This window comes from Polyodon spathula, unplaced genomic scaffold (assembly GCF_017654505.1).
Source record: "Polyodon spathula isolate WHYD16114869_AA unplaced genomic scaffold, ASM1765450v1 scaffolds_850, whole genome shotgun sequence".
NCBI classification, from domain to species: domain Eukaryota; kingdom Metazoa; phylum Chordata; class Actinopteri; order Acipenseriformes; family Polyodontidae; genus Polyodon; species Polyodon spathula.
The window spans coordinates 1-11,062 of NW_024472337.1; the positions used below are offsets into that span (position 1 = coordinate 1).

General features: G+C 43.1%; 1 long non-coding RNA gene across 1 annotated transcript; it reads right to left on the bottom strand.

Moving 5' to 3' along the window:
- Positions 1 to 6,522: 6,522 nt before the first annotated feature.
- On the bottom strand, positions 6,523 to 7,169 carry LOC121309087. The gene is made up of 3 exons (XR_005948599.1): positions 7,106 to 7,169; positions 6,976 to 7,002; positions 6,523 to 6,754 (listed from the first exon to the last, which is right to left on the bottom strand). It is a non-coding gene; the product is annotated as an uncharacterized LOC121309087 (long non-coding RNA).
- Between the last annotated feature and the right edge of the window lie 3,893 nt (positions 7,170 to 11,062).

The following is an 11,062-nucleotide window of genomic DNA, read 5'->3' on the forward strand; positions in this document are numbered from 1 at the left end:
CTGAACAAGGTGCTGCCTCTCTGCTAAGCAAGCTGTAACTCCGGGACTCTGCTTGAGAACAGAACCAAGACGGGACTCTGCCCGAGAACAGAACCAAGACGGGACTCTGCCCGAGAACAGAACCAAGACAGGACTTTGCCCGAGAACAGAACCAAGACGGGACTCTGCCCGAGAACAGAACCAAGACGGGACTCTGCCCGAGAACAGAACCAAGACGGGACTCTGCCCGAGAACAGAACCAAGACGGGACTCTGCCCGAGAACAGAACCAAGACGGGACTCTGCCTGAGAACAGAACCAAGACAGTTTCCCCTGGAGGATTTTTTTTTCTTCTCTTGTCGGATGGCCATTTAGTTCGTTTGCGGGACAATCGCATTTTGCTGGGAGGCTATTATATTTGGGATTTCAGCTGTTTGTGTTTTTTTTTACTGTTTTCTTTTTTGTTTTGCTTTGCTGCAAGTTCAATTGAATTCACGTACGTGGCTGCACGCGTTACCGCTGTGTCATGCGGGGTTATTGCAGGAGTTACTCATTAACTGTTTCCCTACAGCTTATTGAAATACTATGCTATAGCCTTAACTTAAGCTATTGTGCATTGTTATTACGAGTTCTTTCTTTTTTGCTAGTTTTAGTTTACTTGTACACGTTTTGGGTGTCCTACTTTGTTTCTATTAGGTTTCTTTTTCAATTGTCTTACTTTGTTTCGTGTGTGTATATGAGTTGGATATTTGTGAAATTACTGTTAATTTCTAGAGTGCTAACCCAATAAATTTAAGCCTTTTGGTGTACTCTTGGATTTTAACTCTGGACATTCTTTTTTCCCCTTATTGCTGTATCAGATGCTGCATAGTATCTGTTGTAACTGTTACAACAGGACTCTGCCTGAGAACGGAACCAAGACGGGACTCTGCCTGAGAACGGAACCAAGACGGGACTCTGCCTGAGAACGGAACCAAGACGGGACTCTGCCTGAGAACGGAAACAAGATGGGACTCTGCCTGAGAACGGAACCAAACGGACTCTGCCTGAGAACGGAAGACGGGACTCTGCCTGAGAACGGAACCAAGACGGGACTCTGCCTGAGAACGGAACCAAGACGGGACTCTGCCTGAGAACGGAACCAAGACGGGACTCTGCCTGAGAACGGAAACAAGACGGGACTCTGCCTGAGAACGGAAACAAGACGGGACTCTGCCTGAGAACGGAACCAAGATGGGACTCTGCCTGAGAACGGAACCAAGACGGGACTCTGCCTGAGAACGGAACCAAGACACTCTGCCTGAGAACGGAACCAAGACGGGACTCTGCCTGAGAACGGAACCAAGACGGGACTCTGCCTGAGAACGGAACCAAGACGGGACTCTGCCTGAGAACGGACCCAATGAAATAACTTTTAGTGAAACTTGATGAAGTAACTATAAGTAATCTACCTCATATTGTTGTATGAAGAATTTCTTTAAAAGTAAACTTGCCATATCCTTAATATATAGACCATTAATAAGCTTAATGTGACATATTGTAAGATTGTCTGCATCATCTCAGTTGAGGCTGTGTGCTTGGATGTGGGAGTGTGTGTGTGTGTGTGTGTGTGTGTGAGCAAGTTACTAAGTTACACAGCTTGCTTGCTTGTGTGTGAGGAGACAGGCGGTGTCATATTTCAATTGCCTGCTAGTCAAGTTAAGGCAGTGAGTATGATGGTTTGATTGTGTTTGTGCCTAGTGATTTATTTTCTGACTTCTTTGTTGTTTGTTTGTGTAGTTAATAAAATGCTACTATTGATGAACCATTCCTTGTGTCTGCGTGTGAATGTGTGTTCATAGTAAATCCTCCATCTTTAGAACACGTCAATTAAATATTATTAATAAGAGAACTAATCAACCCAGAAAAACATTAAATTATCAATTATTGAATTGTTCCTACAGACAAGCTTTTGGGTGTTCTTGTATCAGCATGTATTATGTGTTTATCAAAACAGTTTGTGGTCTAATTTGTTTCTATGGAATAAACTTTTCTCCAATCTGTTAGTGGTACGGCCATAGTATCCCCTGGACTCTCAGCCAAGGTTGTGTTCTGTTTTGTTTATAGCAGAGCAAGGTTTGGGCTTGTTCTCAAGCTGTTGTGTAAATCTGGGCAGTGCAGTATTGATGTGTGCTGCAGAGAGATTCCTTTTCTTTATCGCTTTCGTTTACTGAATTATTTCAGTTGATCTATAAAAACGTCTTAAGTATTTTTGGATCATTGATCACCTCCTGCCTCCACTGTAACCCACCCGGGAAGACCAGGGGCCCGATCCACTCCCAGGTACTTCACCACCTCCTGATTCCACTGTAACCCACCCGGCAGGACCAGGGGCCCGATCCACTCCCAGGTACTTCACCACCTCCTGACTCCACTGTAACCCACCCGGGAAGACCGGGGGCCCGATCCACTCCCAGGTATTTCACCACCTCCTGACTCCACTGTAACCCACCCGGGAAGACCGGGGGCCCGATCCACTCCCAGGTACTTCACCACCTCCTGACTACACTGTAACCCACCCGGCAGGACCAGGGGCCCGATCCACTCCCAGGTACTTCACCACCTCCTGACTCCACTGTAACCCACCCGGGAGGACCAGGGGCCCGATCCACTCCCAGGTACTTCACCACCTCCTGACTCCACTGTAACCCACCCGGGAAGACCGGGGGCGCAGATCCATGCAATCTCCTACTAAAAAAGCTTCACTTTTTTTGCCAGTTTATTTTACCTGATGAAATTCTCTCTAAACTTTTCTAGCTTTCATACAAATTATTTACATCTGCCTGATTATTTACAAAAACAGAGATGCCATCTGCAAATGCAGATACCTTCATTGGCTGGGCTGGGTTCCCTGGGATTGAGAGCCCTGTTAAATCCTGTCAAAGTCTGTTAATAAGAAGGTCAATAGAAAGAGAATATAGCATAGCTGAGAGTGGACAGCCTTGCCTGACACCCCTTTGGACTGGGAAAGGTGCACTCAGCTCCCCATTCATCTTCAGCAGATTGAAAATGTCACAGTACAGGAACTGCATGTGGGATATAAATCCCAGGCCAAATCTGAAGGCTTCAAATACCCTCCATAAGTAATTGTGGTCGACTCTCTCTCAGGTTTTCTATTAATCATGAGAGATAAGCCCTGCAGGGAAATAAAAAAGTTTGGACACCGCTAATGTGTGTCAAATAAAAATATATATATATATATATATATATATATATATATATATATATATATATATATATATATATATATATAAAAGATGCATCTATTGCATCTATTAGGCACACAGTAGGTTTGGTCAGGTAGGTTTGGACCCAACACAGTGCTTAGTGTGTTTGCCAGTGCGTTTGAAATTATTTTATAGTCCATAAACAACACTGACACATCCAGGACTTCCTTTTCCTCTTCAGGGATCCCTGGTAGTGCCCCCGGAAAATGTTGGGTCTCCTCCGACTGCCCTCCAGCCTCCACTGTGAACAGTTCAGAGTAAAAATTCACATCATATCGTCGGATCTACCCGGTCTCATCATCTCTACACTGGACAAAGTTTTTAGACAGTGGATGGCTTTTCGCTGTGCACTTTTTTTTTTTATAACCCCCCCCCAAAAAACTACGTAGGTGCATCAAACTGTGAGGTGCTTAACTCGGGACCTCACCAGCGCCCCCTGCACTCTGACATTTAGCAGCTCAGCCAGCTGCTGTTTTTTTTCATTTTGATGTCTTGAATCAACCTACTACTGGGACTGGACTACAGAGCTCCCTAAAGCTCCAACATATCCCTAACCAGCTCTTCTAGAGTCTCAGTCACCCTCTTTGTGACATTAGCAGTGTATTGCTGACAGAAAAAACTGATCTGCAACTTTCTCACATCCCACCACCGAGGTAGTGAAGTAAAAACAGTCTTCTGCTCTCTCCACCTTTCCCAGAAAAAAAGGTACACTTCTTAAAATGGGTATCTTTTAAAAGCTAAATATTAAAATGCCAGTAGGACTGTCCTGGCTTCAGAGAGGGTATCAGTACATTTTAACTTAAAAGGGAACGGTCAGATAACCCATTTGGGGAAATAAAACAATTTTTGACTAAGTTAACATGTTGTTTAAGAGTATAAAAATGGTCTAACTTGGCCATGGACACATTGTTATTGTTAAATTTAACCCAGGCTGTTTATTTGGACCATTAAAAGGTTTCCACACATCAGTCAAACTGTGTTTGTTTAAAACCAATGCAAGCTCTCTAGTAGACTGATGGTGTGGCTCGGGATGGTTATGATCGTCCTAGTGATTTAAAGTACAAAAATCATCTGCTAGAAACACCCTGTCCTCACCATTACAGCCATCTAACTTGATCTAAAATCTTTTTAAAAAATTAACCCGTTCTCTACCATCATTCAGGGCATGAACATGAAAAAAGACAAATCGATTGTCACCGATTTTCATTTTTGCTTTAAGAAGACGTCTTTTCACCACCTCAATAACATCAAAAGACTATTGATTAAAACCTTCTGAAAATAATACAGCCACCCTAGCACTTACGCTGGACCCGAGGCTAAAAAACAATCTCCCCCTTCCATTCTCCAGCCCAATCTACTTGATTATTAATCATCTCTCACCCATTAATATTTAGGATCCATTTGTAATAGAATTCATAACAGGTAGAGAAATAGAAAAAAATACAGGAAAAATAAACAGCAAGTACACAGAAAAGAAAAATAATGTTTTCCAGCCCATTTAAAACCACCAGCACTCCTGTTCAGTGAGGTTAGAATCGGAGGCTTTTAGTAAAGTGAAATGTGCCGATAATAACAACATTTTACGATTTGGAAAATGATCCTCAACATTAACTCCTCTTCTGCCTTTTGTTATCTTTAAAATCTGTTTCATACTGCTGATGCTATACCCTGCTCCAGAAACTGAGGGAATCTGATGTGTGAGAAGAATCAGTCAGACTCACCTCCTCCTCAGTGTATATCTCTTAGCTCTCCTCTGGAGCCCTGCAGGCAGCACTAACACTTCACAGCACTGCCACTTCACTCTGCTTAAGCTCAGGAGCTGTACTCAGCTAAGCCACACTATCATTTGATACATTTACTTTTTTTCTTAACAGCTCCATCAGCTGACCTAAATTGTTTTAAATTCAAAATCTGACCCTACTATTTCCTCTTCCATTTGTTCTACTGGATTTTCAATACCTTATGTTAATCTTGTCTATTCCTTATTACTCCTCACTTTCTAAAAGACTCTCTGTTTTGTGTTTGAGCTCCACAGACACACCCTCTCCCTTTGTTTGTTTATTACAGTCAGGTTTCTCACTAGCACTCTCTGTTTCTTCATCATTATCTTTTTCGGGACAATTCCTAACAATGTGTCCCTGTTTTCCACCATACAGACACTTCATTACATCTGTGGTTGCAAAAATGATGTACTGAGTTTCCTCAATTTTAAATCTGAGAGCTACATTTAGTTCTCCATTCATATCTTTTAAAATCATATTCACTTGTCTGTGAAACAAAACAATATGCTTTAGGTTTAGGGATTTACAGCCAAGCAGGATTCTCTTGGGACTTGAAACAAATCAAAAATGCATTCTATATTAGATCTTTTTTTAAAAAAAGAGGAACATTTGAAATAATTACTTTTCTGGAAGGTAAAGCCAGTGGTAACACTATAAAAAAGGTATCATTTACCACAATTCCTTTCTCCACAGCTTTACCAACGAGATCAATCTCGCTCAAAAAAGCTACAATTGATCCGTTCATTCAAGACACAGATTTAATGTTGTCACACCCAACAACTTCACCTAACACCAAAACACACTGCTCTAAAGAAACAAACCCCTCTGGCACTATCTTCATCCCGTGACTGCAGCTTATATATATTGTGAGATAGCAAGGAGGGGATTAAAATTCCTCCCTGCTAGAAACATGTGAAAATGCACTTTGGGTGATTGGGCTAAGGGTTTTTGTAATTGTTTTAATTGTTTAATGATTTAGTTAATCCCCTGCACCTGGTGGTAATTATAAATTAGAGCCAGGTGCAGGGTATTTAAGAGAGGCAGCCAGACTGATTGGGGCTGCTGAGTGGAGAGAGTGTGTGTGTGTGTGTGTGTGTGTGTGTGTGTGTGTGTGTGTGTGTGTGTGTGTGTGTGTGTGTGTGTGTGTGTGTGTGTGTGTGTGTGTGTGTGTGTGTGTGTGTGTGTGTGTGTGTGTGTGTGTGTGTGTGTGTGTGTGTGTGTGTGTGTGTGTGTGTGTGAGTGTGAGTGTGAGTGTGAGTGTGAGTGTGAGTGTGAGTGTGTGAGTGAGAGATCGTTGCAAAGTAAATCATTGTGTTTAGCCTGTGTGTTATGGTGTTTGCTTTGCAGATAAACGGCTTAGCCATCCTGCTTATTAGTCAGGGACATAATAATGTTCACTTAGATCTCCAGGAGAGAGCTAGGTGTTTGTTTCTGTTTTGTTGGTTTTGTTATATTCATTGGTGTTTATTAAAAATAGCATGAAAGCGCTTTAAAAATCAATTTCCGTGTCCTTGGTTCTGGTCTTAAAGGGGCAACAAACTCAGAAAGTGGTGCAATCTTTCACAATATATAAGCATACAATAGAAAAAAGACTCTCACAGCAGCACACAATCACTCATCACACCCCCAGCCTGCACCACTACACAGACTGGATAGATAGATAGATAGATTCTAAAAATAAATATATGAAAACAGTTCTTACCAAATTCCTGATGAAGATGCAGAGCAGCTAAAAAAAATAATCAGCAGAATAATTTGTGGTGGTTATTTCAGCTCCAGTACAGATTAAATTGCAGTATGAAATACACAACCAGTTACATTAACATGAAAAATGTACTTATAGCACTTTGTAATCAGTTGGATTTCAGGTCCAGGTCTTTATGGGTGTGATAGTTTAAGATACTGCTGCAGAAACCTTTCCAGCATCTCTTCATTAAGTGCTTTACTTACCCATAGGCTGAAGCCTTCTCTCCATGGCTAGAAGAAAAACAGTACAGTCCATATTATTGTAATCCTGTTTGACATGTTTAAAATGCAAATAACTATATGAAATGCCTCATGAGAATGATAAAGTTCATACCATCCATTCTTCTCCATTGGAACACCAGCAGAGGAATGGCTCCAATACTTAGAGCTAAAGTCAAGTCAACAAAGCCACCATCCATCCAGAGACTCCTGGGAAAAAATCCCCTGGAAAACAACACAGCAGCTCAACACACTGGAACACACACACCCCTCCCAACACTGAGCCACACCCTTCATAGTGAACATTCCACACACCCCTCCCAACACTGACCACACCCCTCCCAACACTGACCACACCCCTCATAGTGAGCATTCCACACACCCCTCCCAACACTGACCACACCCCTCATAGTGAGCATTCCACACACCCCTCCCAACACTGACCACACCCCTTATTGTGAGCATTCCACACACCCCTCCCAACACTGACCACACCCCTCATAGTGAGCATTCCACACACACCTTCCTACACCCCAGAGAGTCACAATGGAGGACTGCCCATTGGATTCAGATATTGACTAGCTCACTAGTTCATGTGTTTGATTGGCATATTGAATGGCCCACTAGTTCATGTGTTTGATTCAGATATTGACTGGTACACTAGTTCATGTGTTTGATTCAGATATTGACTGGTCACTAGTTCATGTGTTTGATTCAAATATTGACTGGTCCACTAGTTCATGTGTTTGATTCAGATATTGACTGGCCCACTAGTTTATATGTTTGATTCAGTTATTGACTGGCCCATCATGATGACTGTAATATATGGTCAGTGTCAGTCAGGCTCAATCCACAAAGATGTGATACTCACTGGATATGTGGAGTTTGGATCCCCAGTCTGGTTTTGGTATTTTACTTCTAAGCAGACAAGAGAACACGCTGGACTGCTGTTTGATTTTGATGTAGCTGCTGACACTGCGGAGCCCCTGACTGTTCCTCTGCACTGTTGTGTTGGACAGTGATGTCACATCGTTTCCATCCCTGTCTCTCCAGATCGCTTCAGGTTCAGGGTCCCACCCCTCTGATCTGCACACCAGCCAGGTCTGCTCTCCCTGTGAAGAGTCCATAGAGATTGAGGGCTGGGTCCCCAGAGCTGTGAGGGAGTAGAGACAGTGAGACACACACAGATAGACTGTCAGGGAATGGAGACAATGAGACACACACCAGCCAGATCTGTTCTCCAGTATATGGAGGTGTTATTTCAGATGAAAACACTTTGCTATTCAGTACTGACCTCTGACTATCAGTTCAGTCTTTCCTTGTCCATACCAGATTCCATCAGTGACAAAGCAGGAATAGACCCCGCTATCAGAGGGACGGAGGTTTCTCAGGTACAGAGAGAGAATTCCATCCTGCAGCCTCAATATAGAGAGAGCAGTGTGGCCCCAATAGTCCCTGTCCGAACATCTGTCCGATCTTTTCGATCTTCATATAAATGAACTGGGTTCTTGAATCTCTGTCTGAACCACCTCACGTCCATGTTCACAGCACTAAGACTGGGGGTGATGTGACAGGACAGGATGACTTCTTCACCAGGAGAGGCGATGAGGGGCTGATCAGAGCCAACAACAGAGCTGCCATCTGAAAAACAAAACACTGGCAATTAGAAACAAAAAAGCATTTATTCAAACAGTACCCTAGTAGAAGAAGTAGCTCACAGCTATGAGATATGAGCTATAAGCTGTGAGTCCTGGGACTTGTACACTAAACATGCAGTTATGAGATATGAGCTATAAGCTGTGACCCTGGGACTTGTACACTAAACATCCAGCTATGAAAGCTGGTGCATTAGACCCACTGGTCTGGAACTCAACCAAAGCCCCAGTGCACTGTTAGTCAAGTGACTGAACAGACAAACTGAACTACAATTCCCCATAAAAACCATCCAGGACATCTCTGAACTTGCTTCTGTCTTATTGAAAGATCTACATGTGAGAAATAGAAGGTTGTCTCTACGTCAGTTTCATGTCTACAGTCCCTCTCACCTGTCTGTGTAGAAACAGCTGGTAGCAAACTCAAGACAATGAGACAGGCCCTCCCCAGGAATGTCATCTTCAGAACACAAGCTCTGTTAGCTGTTGCTGTGTGACACAAACAAACCAGACCCCATGTAGACTCCTCTCTTGATTGCACTGTGAAGTACTGCACACCCACAGCCAGACTCCTGTATTCACATTCATCACAGGACCAGACCGCTGCTCCACTGAGATACATAGGTCACACTGGCTCTGCAGCTGCCAGATAAGATAGTATAAGACACAACATCCACTACAGCAGGGGTGTCAAACTCATTTCCTGGAGGGCCGCAGTGTCTTCTGGCTTTCGTTCCTGCTGAGCTTTCAATTACTTAATTGGTCTAATTATTTGATTAATTGGACACATTTAACACGTCTCTTTAGGCAACAAAATGTTTCATAGCTAGTGGACCTTTAATCAAATGCATTTAAAACCATCAACTGTAAAAGACCTTAGAAAATATTAAATATGTCAAATTCAACAAATAATTAGATCAATTATGTTAACTAGAGCTTACGTTGGATTGAAAACCAGAAGATCCTGTGGCCCTAATGAACTAGAGTTGGACACCGCTGCAATACAGTGATGGGGAAGTGTTAGGGCACAGAATATACTGTACACTACCCCCTTCAATACACAGCAGAACCGCACTTTACTGTACACTACCCCCTTCAATACACAACAGAACTTCAGAATCACACTATACTCTACGCTACCCCCTTCAATACACAACAGAACTGCAGAATCACACTGTACTGTACACTACCCCTTCAATACACAGCAGAAGTGTAGAATCACACTATACTGTACACTAACCCTTCAATACACAGCAGAACTGCAGAATCCCAGTGCTTCCAGAAGCAAAGATTACATTACCATTATCTAGTTTAACCCCCTGTTGCTGTAAAATTATCTCTTGATTGATCTGTGATTCTCCAGTCCTGTCCAATATGGCTACACTCCTGCAGGTGTTGAGATAGCACTGGCACAGGCTGCGCACTACCCTGCTTCAATGAGACAGCACTGACACAGGCTGCACACTACCCTGCTTCAATGAGACGGCACCGACACAGGCTGCGCACTACCCTGCTTCAATGAGACGGCACTGACACAGGCTGCGCACTACCCTGCTTCAATGAGACGGCACAGACACAGGATGCGCACTACCCTGCTTCAATGAGACAGCACCGACACAGGTTGCGCACTACCCTGCTTCAATGAGACAGCACCGACACAGGCTGCACACTACCCTGCTTCAATGAGACAGCGCTGGCACAGGCTGCACACTACCCTGCTTCAATGAGACAGCGCTGGCACAGGCTGCGCACTACCCTGCTTCAAGTAATCAACCAGTATTTAAATGGCTTAATACATTTTCTGCATGATAATTAGGCTACAATATTGTTGTAAGTGTTAGTTACACTCTTTCTAATTATATTAATATGTAATTAAGTTAATTAACGATGTGCATATGGGGACAGTAGTTATCTGGTTGGAATAATAGATGCATACATGTTTAATCAGTGATACTAATTAATGAGCGATACTGAATTAACAACTTCCATCACTGTGTCTGTGGGAATATAATCAAGAAACTGAGACTGAGAATGCATTACCCCCCAGGCAACTCGTTCATAGGGGTCTAGATGGCAATACACAACTGAATCCTCGACATTTGGTACTAAAACTGATGAAAATGGCAAAACCACTGAGTTTCAACAAGACTAGAAAGGCTGAGGGACGAGGGTGTGATTTCAACCAAGGGACTGAGCACTTTACATTACATTCTAGAGCCAGAAGACATGTCTACAGTATCATGAATTCCTGAGCAACCAGAGATGATGAGAGTTTCTCATTGGAGCTGAACTACACACACACACACACACACACACACACACACTCATCCACATACACAGGAGAGAAGAGTCGGGTCGTGTGAGAAGTTGTGACAGGACTTGCTCTCAGAGGGCAAGCTCTCTGGTGCTAAACTTTTAAA